This window comes from Mastigoproctus giganteus, chromosome 3 (genome assembly GCF_048544385.1).
Source record: "Mastigoproctus giganteus isolate SK-2022 chromosome 3, ASM4854438v1, whole genome shotgun sequence".
In the NCBI taxonomy this organism is placed as follows: Eukaryota; Metazoa; Arthropoda; class Arachnida; order Uropygi; family Thelyphonidae; genus Mastigoproctus; species Mastigoproctus giganteus.
Genome location: NC_143577.1, coordinates 87283536 through 87296119, shown reverse-complemented (window position 1 = coordinate 87296119; position 12584 = coordinate 87283536).

The window sequence follows — 12584 nt, the reverse complement described above, 5'->3', positions numbered from 1 at the left end:
CAAATTTTGGTATAAAGGGTACAAGTGTTCCCTTTGGTATAAAGGGTACAAGGGTACTATGCACTGAAAACACTCTTCATACCATTACACTGAACTGTCAACCTGATTTTTGACATCTGACAGGATAGATCCATAATTTCACGCTGTTTTTGCCATATTCTGGTTCTCCCATCAGCGTGGAACAGCAGTAAAAGAGCTTCTTCAGGTCAGGAAACGTTTTTCCAATCTTCCACTATTACCTTCTTATTTTTTGCTCACAGAAGTGGAACCCGGTCACTGGGGAGTGGGATGGGCATCTTCCTTCCCTCAGGGTAACCTTTTATCCCTTCTTCTGCTGGATGCCTTCAGCGTATATCCACCACTTCACTCATCATCTTTTCCCATCCAACCATCTTGACTCTCTCCCTCCTGCGCGCCCCTTTAATAAAAATTCATTTTTTAATGAGTCCTGCCCAGAAAGCTCAGGCAACTTTGGTATTGGCTCCGCTAGAATTTACCGCCCTACTTTTCTGGCCCGGCCCTCCGCGCTGGTGGATAGTAAATAGGGGTTGATGGTATTCCACAAGCCTTAGGCCAAAAGGCCAGATGAATAACATAACAATAATGCACACAATTAACACAACAATAACTTTTAATTTCATAACAATAACTCCCATATTATTCACACAAGAACTCACATTCTGGCCTTTGCAGAGTATTGTGAGTCACAAAGATACTATCGCAGAGTTGGAGGGGGAGTGAAACCTCTGGTGCCGCCAGGCAAAATGCACTTTATACTCTACCCCATATGTGACAAGGTGCAATGAGTGACTTCCGAAGTGCCTCTTTATTTGCCACTCTTGTACCGGATTGTTATTTGCCTATATGCTACCTTTCTCTTACCATATATACAGTAGGTCTTGTTAGCCTTCATTTCCTCTTCCATCAACAGGTTATTTCCGACCAGTGGAATTTCATTGGTGGGATGTTATTATTTGGTTTTGAATCAATCTCGATACACCCGATTCAGCCTTACGTGAGAATCTAAGTATAGTTGCGGTTTCCGAGATACTGATACTGGCGCTTCTGTCCCCGACTACCACGCAACGTTGAAAATCGCTTAAACCTTTCGTTTAAGTGATTTTCTATTACTATTAGCCATATGGTGCAAGGAACCCCAGGGTACTGCTGCACTAGCCAAAAAAATAATAATATCCAACAATAATAATAAAAAATAATAATAACCGGACACAACCAACTCCAACTCCTCCATGCATTTGATACCAGTACCCATCACAGAATGTAAAAAATCCCATAACGATAAAAAGTCATAATAGGAATAATAACAATAATCATCTGACCTACCACCCTCCAAAGTCGAAGTGATGACTGAGGTAGGAAGTGGCGCCATATAGTTCTTGTTTATACTCCGGCATGACCACCAGTTCAGTGGAGTTTACAATAAATCAATCAATGCAAATGCTAATCGTATTTAGCAGTCACGGGCTTGAACCTCGGTACTGCACTCGCTCTCCTGACCACTCTGCTACGTCAGGCGCCTAGTTGTCGCTCGCACTCTCCACTGGATGCAAAAAGGCAAAGTTAAACAATTCCACCACCATAACTGGATTAAGGTGACAAATTGAATTATTGAACATACATCATCAAGTGTGGCCCGATCATTCTATCAACAACCGGCATGGTGTCAAAGAGCCTCCATAAGAACCTAACAGGAATAGTCCTCATAGAGAGCGCTTTCATTGAACTTCAGAAAGATGCCATCCTGAAAGTCTTGATCAGTTCCTTCAACAGTAATAATAATAATAATAGTAATAACTGGACACAACCAACCACCCAATGCACTTGGTACCGGTACTGTGACGGAATGGGAAAAAATCCCATAAGGAGAAAAAGTAATAATTTAATAATAAATTATTAAAATTTATAATAAATAATAAACTATCTATATCATTCCATCCTAATGTAGATTTCTGTTCAGCTAACCTTTGAATTTCCACAAGTTGTCAGTCTCAGCCATCCATAGAGGCAACTAATTTATCTAATTGACATCTCGCTGGCTTAGTCTAAAGAAACTTCCTGCCAGTTTAAACCTCTTTGAATTTATGGCTTCTAGAGTTCCGCTCTGAGGTGTCTAATTGCCACTCTCTCTAACTCAGATATTCGAAGTCTTTCCTTACAGGTCCATTTTAAAAGTAATAATTTTCTTCTTATTAAGACCCGCTTAAATAAACCGCCACAAAACGCAGACGTTTTTATTCAAATTTATAGATTGGCTGATGGGAGCAGGGAATATAATAATCTTTCCTTTTCCAATTTAAGCAGCTTAATATAATATTCACGATTTGCTTTTCCTGAAGGGTAAAAATATTTTGTTGTCAAATCTGTATCCTTCAAAATGTTAATTAGAATAACTAACATTCCTTTCTTAACCGGGTATACTTGGAAATAATGTTATGTTACAAGGGATTATTCATATTAAAAATAATGTTGTTCCTTATGAACAATTTGACCAATTATGAACAATTTGATGTCATTCAAAAAATATTAAAATCAAATACCATACCACATAGGCTAGTAGATTTACAAATTTTATTATGTATAATATAGTGTAGTGTATCTTGTATAAGATGTACACTACACTATAAAAAGTATTCGGACACTCCTCCGAAGAAACTGCAGAAACAGTGCGAAAGAGATATATGCAAAGCAGAAACAAGTTTAAAGGTATAGCACACATATCAAAAACAAGCAGAATTTGTCGCGACAGAGCGCTTACGAAGTTTCAGGGAGATCTAATCTTTGAATGCCTTATCATCATTTTGTCACTGCGTGCGACAATCACACGTTTTAAACTTGCGTAGTAAACTACTCGATAAAGTAAAAAGATGGAAGATCGACGATGTAGGTATGAACAAATCAGCTGAAGGCTAGGATTCACAGGACCCTGAAAAAAAGGATAGAAATCTATCCCAACATAATAAGTAAATCATTAAAAATAAAAATACTTGAAAATATAAACGCAAACACTTTAAAGCTGTATACTGAAAGAGTGATCGATAGCCTTGATGAAAATAATGGAGGTTTTGCATGCGCATAGGTTAATCGCTTATGAAACATTTTTTTCTGGATTTATTAATCATTATGGAGCCTATTTTCCTGCAGATACCAATTGAGCATTCGTGATTACAATAACAGTGACAAAATATTGTGTACTATTATTAATACTAGTGCTGCTACTGATACTAATACTAATCAAGTTGTATAAATTAAGAAGATTCAAAAATAATCAAAAATTAATCTAATGAAGCACCTTCTGAAACTTAACATATATTATACAGGCAAATCGACAGCTTATCTATTTTAATAAAAATGGGAAAAATGGAATTTCAATTGAGCGATTTAATTATTAAACTGCGATTTTAAGCTATACTTACATCTTCTACGCATCTATTTGACTCATCGTTACTGGAACTTCTTAGTTCTTCGAGACTTTCATTCAACGCAGTTTCTTCAGCTTCATCTGCAGATAAAACAATATTTAAAACCACCTCTATTACGAAACAACTGGTTTATCATACATAAGGAAATATTTATATAAAAAGTATGTCCCACCAGTTTCGCCTCAATTTAGTATTGCCCCATATATCTATAATTTAATGGCTTGTAAAAGGGTATACCATATTTTGCTGCCTTAATCTTTCTGTCTTTCAGAATGAGCATGACGTTTGTTTGTTCCGAATGGAGTTCACATGGGATGAAAACATTAAAGCAGGGGTTCGCTTAACAAGGATATTTAAAAGCTATAAAACTTATATGCCAGATGATGTGCATGTAAGTTTTATAGCTTATCGCTAAACAACTAGCGCATAAAGAAAGAAGTGTAGAAGATAAGAAAATAGCTGGGAGGGCCCAGAAAAGACAAAATTCTTGGCAGAAATGGACTGTTCGAGAAGAACTTTCTGATGGGCTGAACTTTTATTGAGCCTGATATTTAAATATCAATTGCACGTTGTGTTTTTCAAAGAGCCTGATTATAACAAAATAAAATCTTACTTTTTCAAAGAACGAACGAAGATCATTCTGACTGGAGTCTCCAGATCTGTGAATAGGTTTAATCAATAATGGCAAGGACTATGTCGAACATTTTTTCTTGATGCAATGGTTTATTTGAATGATAGTGATGATCGATTACTGGAACAATATCAACATCGTTACGGTTAAAAAACTTACAGGCCATATCTGCTACTAGAGTTTAAGTGCGTGAAATTAAGTAATTAAGTTACTGTTTTTCCGTTTTGTTGCGATTTTATGTTGAATTTATTTTTTAGACAATCTGAATCTTTTACGAAATATTGCAACATAGTATTTTAATATCAAAATCTGTATGGTTCTGGTACCAACCTTTTTTTCTTAAAGAATCGGCATTTTTAAATAGACACGCCAAATGGTCATTTTTTCCCTCAGATATGAATAAGGTGTTAGTATTCATCGTATCAATGAAATATTTCTCCATTCCTCAAGCAGGAATATTTTAACGCAGCTTTTAAATTTGGCTGCAGTTTTAACACACTCCTCTGCGATTTATCTCTTGAGGTGCTCTTCTGGATTAAGATGAAATGCTGAATCAGACATTTGGTGTTGTTCTGTTCAACAAGGTTACTGGGCATTGCATTTTTGGTAGAGGGCACTACCCTGATCAGACGGATGTACGTAGCCCTCCACGATACAATTTCATTAGCTTTTATTAGCACACAAAATACAGCATTGTCTAGAATATCGCGATAGGAAACTTCATTCATTATACCATCAACAAAAATCAGCGGTTAATTAAAATTAAAATTAAAATACAATTAAAAATACAATTAAAAACTTCAAGCACTATCATATTTTTTCTACTTGGTGAGTGGTGTAAGCGTGATGGAATTGTGAATTGCAGGGGTTTTTGTATACAGCAGATATTCAATGCAAACCATATCGATGGAATGCTCTGCTTATTGTAATCACGCTGATGGTATTTCTTGTGCGTCCTGGACCCATGAGCGATTTGGCTGAAGCTGTTGTAGCAGTTTTGTTTGGCAACGTGTTTGGCTGTTTGTGAGACTTCTTTCCGTCAAAATACACGGTAAGCCGCTTATTGATTTAATTTTTGCATCTCCTTTCGTCTTCAGCTTCCATATGACAGTGCCATATTTCAAGAACTTCAGGAAAACTCCTGAAATTTCCCTAGGTCTCGAAATGTAGTCGTCCATCTACTTGTTCAAATCGCTGAGTTTCACCTACAAGGAACTTCGCATGAGACTGAACGACATGAATTTTATTAGGCGTAATACATGTAATACTTTATATTTCTTTAAAATTAAATTCATTTCTTTTATAATTAAAAATAATTTAGTATTTCATTTAATTAACGCTAATTCCATTCAACTTACCAGCTTGTAAACTCCGACATCTGTACAGTTTGTTCACTTTATTTAAATCGGTGTTACTGAATCCTCTTCTTTGTCCAATTCTGGCTCCTGAATGTTTTGGAATGATAGTTGGCCGTGAGGGGTTCAATGCGAAATCATATGCGCCATAGTGCATAATAGATCCGTAGTCATAAGCTTCATTTAAATGTTGCATCACAGCCCACGTGTACTTGGCAAAATTGTGTTGCATCTCTATGAAATATAATATTTTAAATGTCAAATTTAAAAAAAATTAAATTAAAAGATAACATATTTGAAAAATAGATTATAAAACCAAATTTGCACACAACAGTTTAACAGAATAAAAGAAAATAGCTCCATATGGGTATGAATTCTAATATAGTGTTAGTATATGGCCTACTTTCCACTTAATTTTGAAGCAGTTAGCATCATAATTTGTTGTTTGAGTATGCCAGAGAGAGAGAGAGAGAGAGAGAGAGAGAGAGAGAGAGAGAGAATTCTTGAAATAAGCACTGTGCAATGCGAATGCGGTCACCAAATTGCATGTTTCTCATCGGGGAAGATGACAGTTTCCTAGCGGAAGTAGCTAGAATGTCTTTCCTCATTGCCAACGATCTTTGTTGTGCTTGATGTAGTGGGAGGAGTGATACAGGCAGTAGTAGCTTGCTTTCAGTTGACTGTCCGTAAAAGCTTCTGGCATGGAAGTGAAACTTGTCTTTGTGTCATGTCATCGCAGCTGCTGAAATGGGATCTTTTTCCATGTTCTTATCAGTAGATATTACGATTTTGCCTACTTAATATCAGTAAAGGCCAAAATTTTCAAGGAAGCTAGGTTCTGTTGCATCAGATAAAAATATCTCGATACAACCGTTATTCTTCTTATTACAGTCTTTCCCTGACTAAAGGTACCAAGTCAGCTGTCCCTTACATTTCACTAGGCTGTCGACCTAGACCACCCAGCAAGGGTGGACGAGGTCGACTGTCTAGTGAAAGGTAAGGGAAAACTGGCTCGGTGTGGTCAAGGTCTGCAGTCTGGTAAAAGGTAAACCAGTTTTCGACAACTTGCTGACCAAATGTAAGCTTCGAAGCTATCTGTTAGTTACCATCAGTAGCTTTTATTTATGCTTCATTTTTTGTATTCCTTATCAATGTGAAAATTCATTCGTCATTCATTTTATTTTTTCCATCAGTGGGTTATATTATTTCAATCTGAAACTGCCTCTGAGATTCCAGTTATAAGCTCTATAACTCAAAAATTTTAGTCTCCTCCCCAACATGGGTGTCCCTTTTTGCAGTTTTCACCAGATAAATAGCCAGGCTTTCAAACCTTTCATAAAGCTCGATATTTTCCTTATATGCGGTTTCCAGCCCTAAATACAATATTCTAAATAAGGTCTGATCATTTACTTGCATAATGGAACCATAACCTCCTTCTTCCTACAGGCAAATGTGCGGGAAATCGTTTATACGGAATCTTTTGTCTTCCTGGCTAACTGCTTGGCACCCGTCATGTTTTGATTCATCATAGCATTGAAGTTTTCATCCACACATCTGTGGTCCTGTGTTGGTGCTGACGTGCCCGTGAAAGTCACACTTTCTTGTATCACACGATGAGCATGAGTGTGAAACAAGAAAAAAACTCTGGCGCGTAGTCCATGCAGATAGCGGAGTTGGAGGAGATCACGAGTCTCCTCCAACTCCACGCTGGCCCATTCCTTGCAGAAACTCAAAAACTGATCGCCCTGCGTGCAAACTACAATCTTATATCAGTCTTATATCTCGTCAGTGTGACTGGTGGTAAAACTATCAACAGAAGATTACGCTGCAGTATTGCAAGCCAAGTAAGTGATAAAGGAAATAAAAAAAATAGTGCTTGTGCGCAGATAAAGAGCATTAATTTTCTTGCGCAATAAATTACTATGCAACATAGTGATCGGGAATTTACCTTGAGGTACGTTATCCCACACTATCGTTACGTAGTTATCCCGATCTGCTCGACTCTGTTCGTGCCAAAATCCTGCTGCGTGCATAAACTCGTGAATTACGATTCCAACATACACACACCCATTACCCAGAGAAACTTCTTGAGCACCTCCTTCTCTGCCGATCATAGAGTAGCATCTGGAAAATAGAAAGATCATCATTATTATTATTATTAATACTACTGCCGCGATTATTATGTACGCACGCAATTGAGAAATATATTATATGAGAGATGGAGACTGTGATTTGATGCTATTTGTGTTTCTTGCGTGATATATCTGTTGGAAACGAAATAATTCCTCCAGAGTATAACGTACATAAAACAAACCCGGTCTCTGACAGCTCTCTATCATAAATTCTTTTACCATTCTTCTGTTACCTGATAGGTAATCATTATGTTAATAATAATTAAACGTTTTTTATGTTTGTTTAAATTCAATAGCATAGTAACTTAAATCTTAACTTTCAAAGTTGTATTTTATACTTGTCTAGTACAATAACGATATTTCATAGAGAAAAGGTTGATCAAGTAAACAAGAAGTTACTGCAATCGTTCATTAAATAATTATTATCGACATCCTAAATAGATCTTGTTATGATTGATGAGACTTGGAAAGGGAAAATAAAAGATGCCATTAATATCATTATGCAGATTTGAAAGTTATTTATAAAGTAAGTCTGAATACTCTGAAATTTTGCTTAACGTCTTCTGAAACATTCTCTTCTTGTAATTAAACGCTTTGTCTTAGAAAAATCTAAAGAAAGCCCAGAGGTATATAAAAAACAGTTGTTAAACAGTGGAAAGTAATTTAGAGAATGTCAACAAGAAATTCACAATTAAAGATCACTAGTTTTAATGCATCTGCTCATCAAAAACAATCTCTGACGTTTCCTTTTAAGTCGTTAGAGCGGCTTAAAGCTTGGCAAAAAATCTAATGAAAATTGGAAGCTCGATTAAAATGTTTTGAAGATATTGATGAACTTAAGGAAAACTAAAAATTTTACTCCAATGGAAGTTCCCCTCCTTAGATAGCTCTCCATTAGTTGCTTGGGGAATAGAATATGAAGATCGAATACATGCTACCCAAAACAGAAATTTTATAAAAATATCATCGGAGTAACAAAAGCGAAACTCTTTCCATTCTTCTTAATAAGTATCCAAAATCCTTATGCCATTTTATACGATTGCTGTTAGCTGTTCAGAGGTGGAGGAAGTTTTCCAGTTATTGCAATACAAATCGTTTAGTGGGAATATCATGCATAAACTCTAAAATGTATGAGTTCTAATAAACATTTGATTTATCTGAAAAAATTATATATTTATTCTGTTTTTTTTTCAGAATAAATATCTAAGATTCAAAAGAATATCTAAGAAGGGGAACATTCATTGGAGTAAAATTTTAAGTTTTCCTTAAGTTCATTAATATCTTCAAGTTTCCGATGATAAATACACCTACCTACTGGGTTACTTGAATTTTGAATCGCCCTGTGTAAGATAAGATTCCAGTCCAAGTTCAACAAAGACCACAAGATGAAAACTCTCTAGAAAGTGTCTTTTTGTTACGTGCTCGAAAAAGAAACTTTGAAATAACAAGCGTAATTTCTCCTAAGTTTCCTTATGGTACTCAAAAGGGAGGAAAAGTTTTCGTATAAAAAATATATAACGCTGATGATCATATTTTCCAATTATTTGTCCAATCCTTTACAAATAATTTAATTAAATAAGGGTAATGAATAAACGAGTCTTAGAATTCCTATACTTTCTGAATATCGACAAATGGCAATGTGAAATTAAAATGGCCGTAAAATAGAAGAATATAAAAACGGCATAGATGGGTGTCAGTTAATTCTGAAACACAAATGGAATTGGTGTCCTTACTCCATTCTGAAAACTCTCTGTTCTCAAAGAAAATACCCTAAGTATTCCCATGAAAAAGTATTGCACTAAACTGGCAATTCCGCTACAGCTTGAAAAAGCTTCAATAAATTAGCATTAGCATTAGTAGAGGCATTTGATGCAAGAAAGCAAACTTATGCAGCATCAGCCAAAAAAAAAAAAAAACCCACTTCCACTTCACCCCTCTGTTCGTTCCAAATACCTGTCCAGCTGAGCCTTAAACTTATTTAGGCTATCAACCTCCACCACAAGGGATGGAAGTCTGTTCCACCAACCAACCATCCGCTGGCTAAAGGCAAATTTCCTCACGTCTATCCTACATCTGTCTTTCCTCAATTTGAATTTATGCCCTCTCAGGTGATTTTTCTGAGCTAGAGGAAGAATCCCATCAGCATTGAGCATGCTTAAACCATTCAAGGCTTCATACACCTCTATCAGATCACCTCGCTGGTGCCTAGTCTCCAGACACTGTAATTTGCAAAACTTAAGCCTTTCTTCGTAAGAGCACCACTTTGTTCCATTCATTAATCTTGTTGCCCTTCTCTGTACTCGTTCCAGCAGCTCTACATCCTTCTTGAAATGAGGCCTCCAGACCTGTATACAGTACTCTAGGTGTGGCCTGACCATTGCCTTATACAATGGAATAATCACCTCCTTATCCCTGCTGGAAAATGTCCTGTATATCATTGACAATACTCCATGAGCTACTCTTGCAGCCTGTCTGCACTGCTCAGAGAACTTCATATCTGCCTGCACAACCACCCCCAAGTAGTCCCTTTCATTCTCTACCACTGTCAGTGTAGTACCACAGAGTTGATACGTTGCTCTGGGGTTGCTGTTTCCCATGTGTAGTACTTTACATTTGTCAATGTTAAACTTCATTTGCCACCTCTCAGCCCATCTGCTCAACCTTTCCAGATCCTGTTGCAGCAGCATAGTGTCAGTAGTGTCCTTGACAACCCTGCCAACCTTTGTATAATCTGCAAACTTGGACATTAAGCTTGATATACCATCATCAATATCATTTATAAATACAGAAAACAATAATGGACCCAACACTGAGCCCTGAGGGACTCCACTAATAACATTAGTCCACGATGAGCAGTGTCCATTGATTACCACTCTCTGTCTTCTCCCCCTCAACCACCCCTTTATCCATAGCAGCAATTTGCCTCCAATGTCACACTGCTCCAATTTGTGTAGCAGTCTTCCATGTGCAACAGTATCAAAAGCCTTTCTAAGATCCAAGTATATAATATCAAAGTTATTCCCTGCATCCAGTTCTTTTGTGACTGCATCATAATATCCAATCAAGTTGGTCAGGCAAGACTTCCCCTTAACAAAACCATGCTGTGTCTGAGCTATAACTGAAGTCTTGTCTAGATAATCCTGCAGTGCTTCTTTAACCAGTGCCTCCATTAATTTTCCTGGAACAGAAGTTAAGCTCACAGGTCTATAATTACTTGTGTCAGCCTTTGATCCTCCTTTGTGAATTGGGGTCACATTTGCACATTTCCAGTCTATGGGTACCTCCCCTGAGTCCAAGGAAGCTCTCATAATTATGGCTAAGGGTTTGCTTACTTCCTTTGCTGCCTCCTTTAATATAACTGGATAGATCCCATCCACCCCGGGTGCCTTTCTTGTGTTTATCTTCAACAGTTTCTCCTCCACTTTACTCCCAGTTATTTCAAGATTCTGTAGCTTACTGCTAGAGTTGAATACACCTCTGGCATTCCCCTTGCTGAATAACTCCTCATGTGTGAATGTCGATGCAAAATATTCATTTAGTTTGTTAGCTACCTGAGCAGGATCATCAACAGTTGACCCATCGATATCAAGTGGACCAATCTGATTCATCCCCTTCCTTCTAGAGTTAACATAAGTAAAGAACTCTTTGCTGTTTTTCTTTGCATCCCTTGCCAAGGATTTCTCGTAATCTGCCTTTGCCTGCCTAACCTCCTTTGTAACTTGGTTGCATATCAACTTGTGTCTATCACAGGCTTCTGTGTCATGTGTTAATTTGTAAGTATCCCATGCATTTTTCTTCTCTGCCATATGCCTCATTAGTTCATCTGACATCCATTTTGCTTGAACAATATTTCTTAGTTGGTATGTAAAGCCTAGTAGCTTCCAAGATAAGTTCTTTGAATGCTTTCCATTTTGAATTTGCTGTTGGTAACATCATCAGTTGGTCCCACTGTATAGAATTTAGATACTGTCTCAGTCCATCGTAGTCGCCTTTACGGAAGCAATAACCCTTCCCTTTACCCCTAATGGTAGTTACCTCTTTGAAATGTTTCTTGTCACTAGTGATATCCGGATCTGGTTCGAGTAAAGACAGCGAGAGACAAATGCAGTCAGTCACGGACGTTCTTCAGTTACTCGTCAGGGAGCTGACGTCAGCATTATACTTGTAAGGCTCAGTAATGACGAGAAGATTTCGCGCGTTGGTAAGTGGTTAGGATTATCTCGAATTTATTACTAGGTTAAAAATTTGAGTTAGATTTTAAGTTAAATGTCTCAGAATCTCAACCGTATGCGTTATAAATAGGAAAGATCCAATTGAAAGTTTAAAGAGAATTAAGGTTACCATTAGATTTTGAGACAAAGGAGATAAGAGGAGTAAAGACGAGAAAAGATTTACAAGTTACATTTTAAATTATAAAAGCGGTAACGTATCCCCCTCTTAAAATCAAATAACATCCTCTTTTTTATATGTGAGCTCTAAGACGCGTTGACATCTGCAGCTGTGAAACGTTTTAGGTTCAGTAAATAACAATTGCCATGAATTTTAATGTAAATCAATAAATTTTTGTGAAAGGTACACAATTAAAAGACTTACCCGTTGCCTCGTGTGATATAAATGAAATCTCTCTCATTTCTCCGAGGAACAAAACGGATGCACGTCCTTTCCTGGTATTCTTGAACTGCGCGGGCAATCACACTTCTGTCTCTATTTCCTATTAAATATGAATGCAAAATTCGTATCTTGAATATTACTAAGACACACGTTCATCGACAGTTCTCATTTCTATATCAATAAACTCAAAAAGAGTGCATGAAATTTTAGTAGAGTAGGAGGAGTGTTAATATCTCAAGTAAGTCGCATCCCTAAATTGCAAAGGTGCCTTCTCTATTTAGGGGTGGGGGTTAGTCCAGAAGTTGAGTAATCTCTGTACTACTGGTATCTAAATTGGGCAGGTGAAAATTCGCCAATTTGGTGCCCAGTTTTAACACTGTATATATCGCTTTGTAAAACGGAATAGTTTTAATAC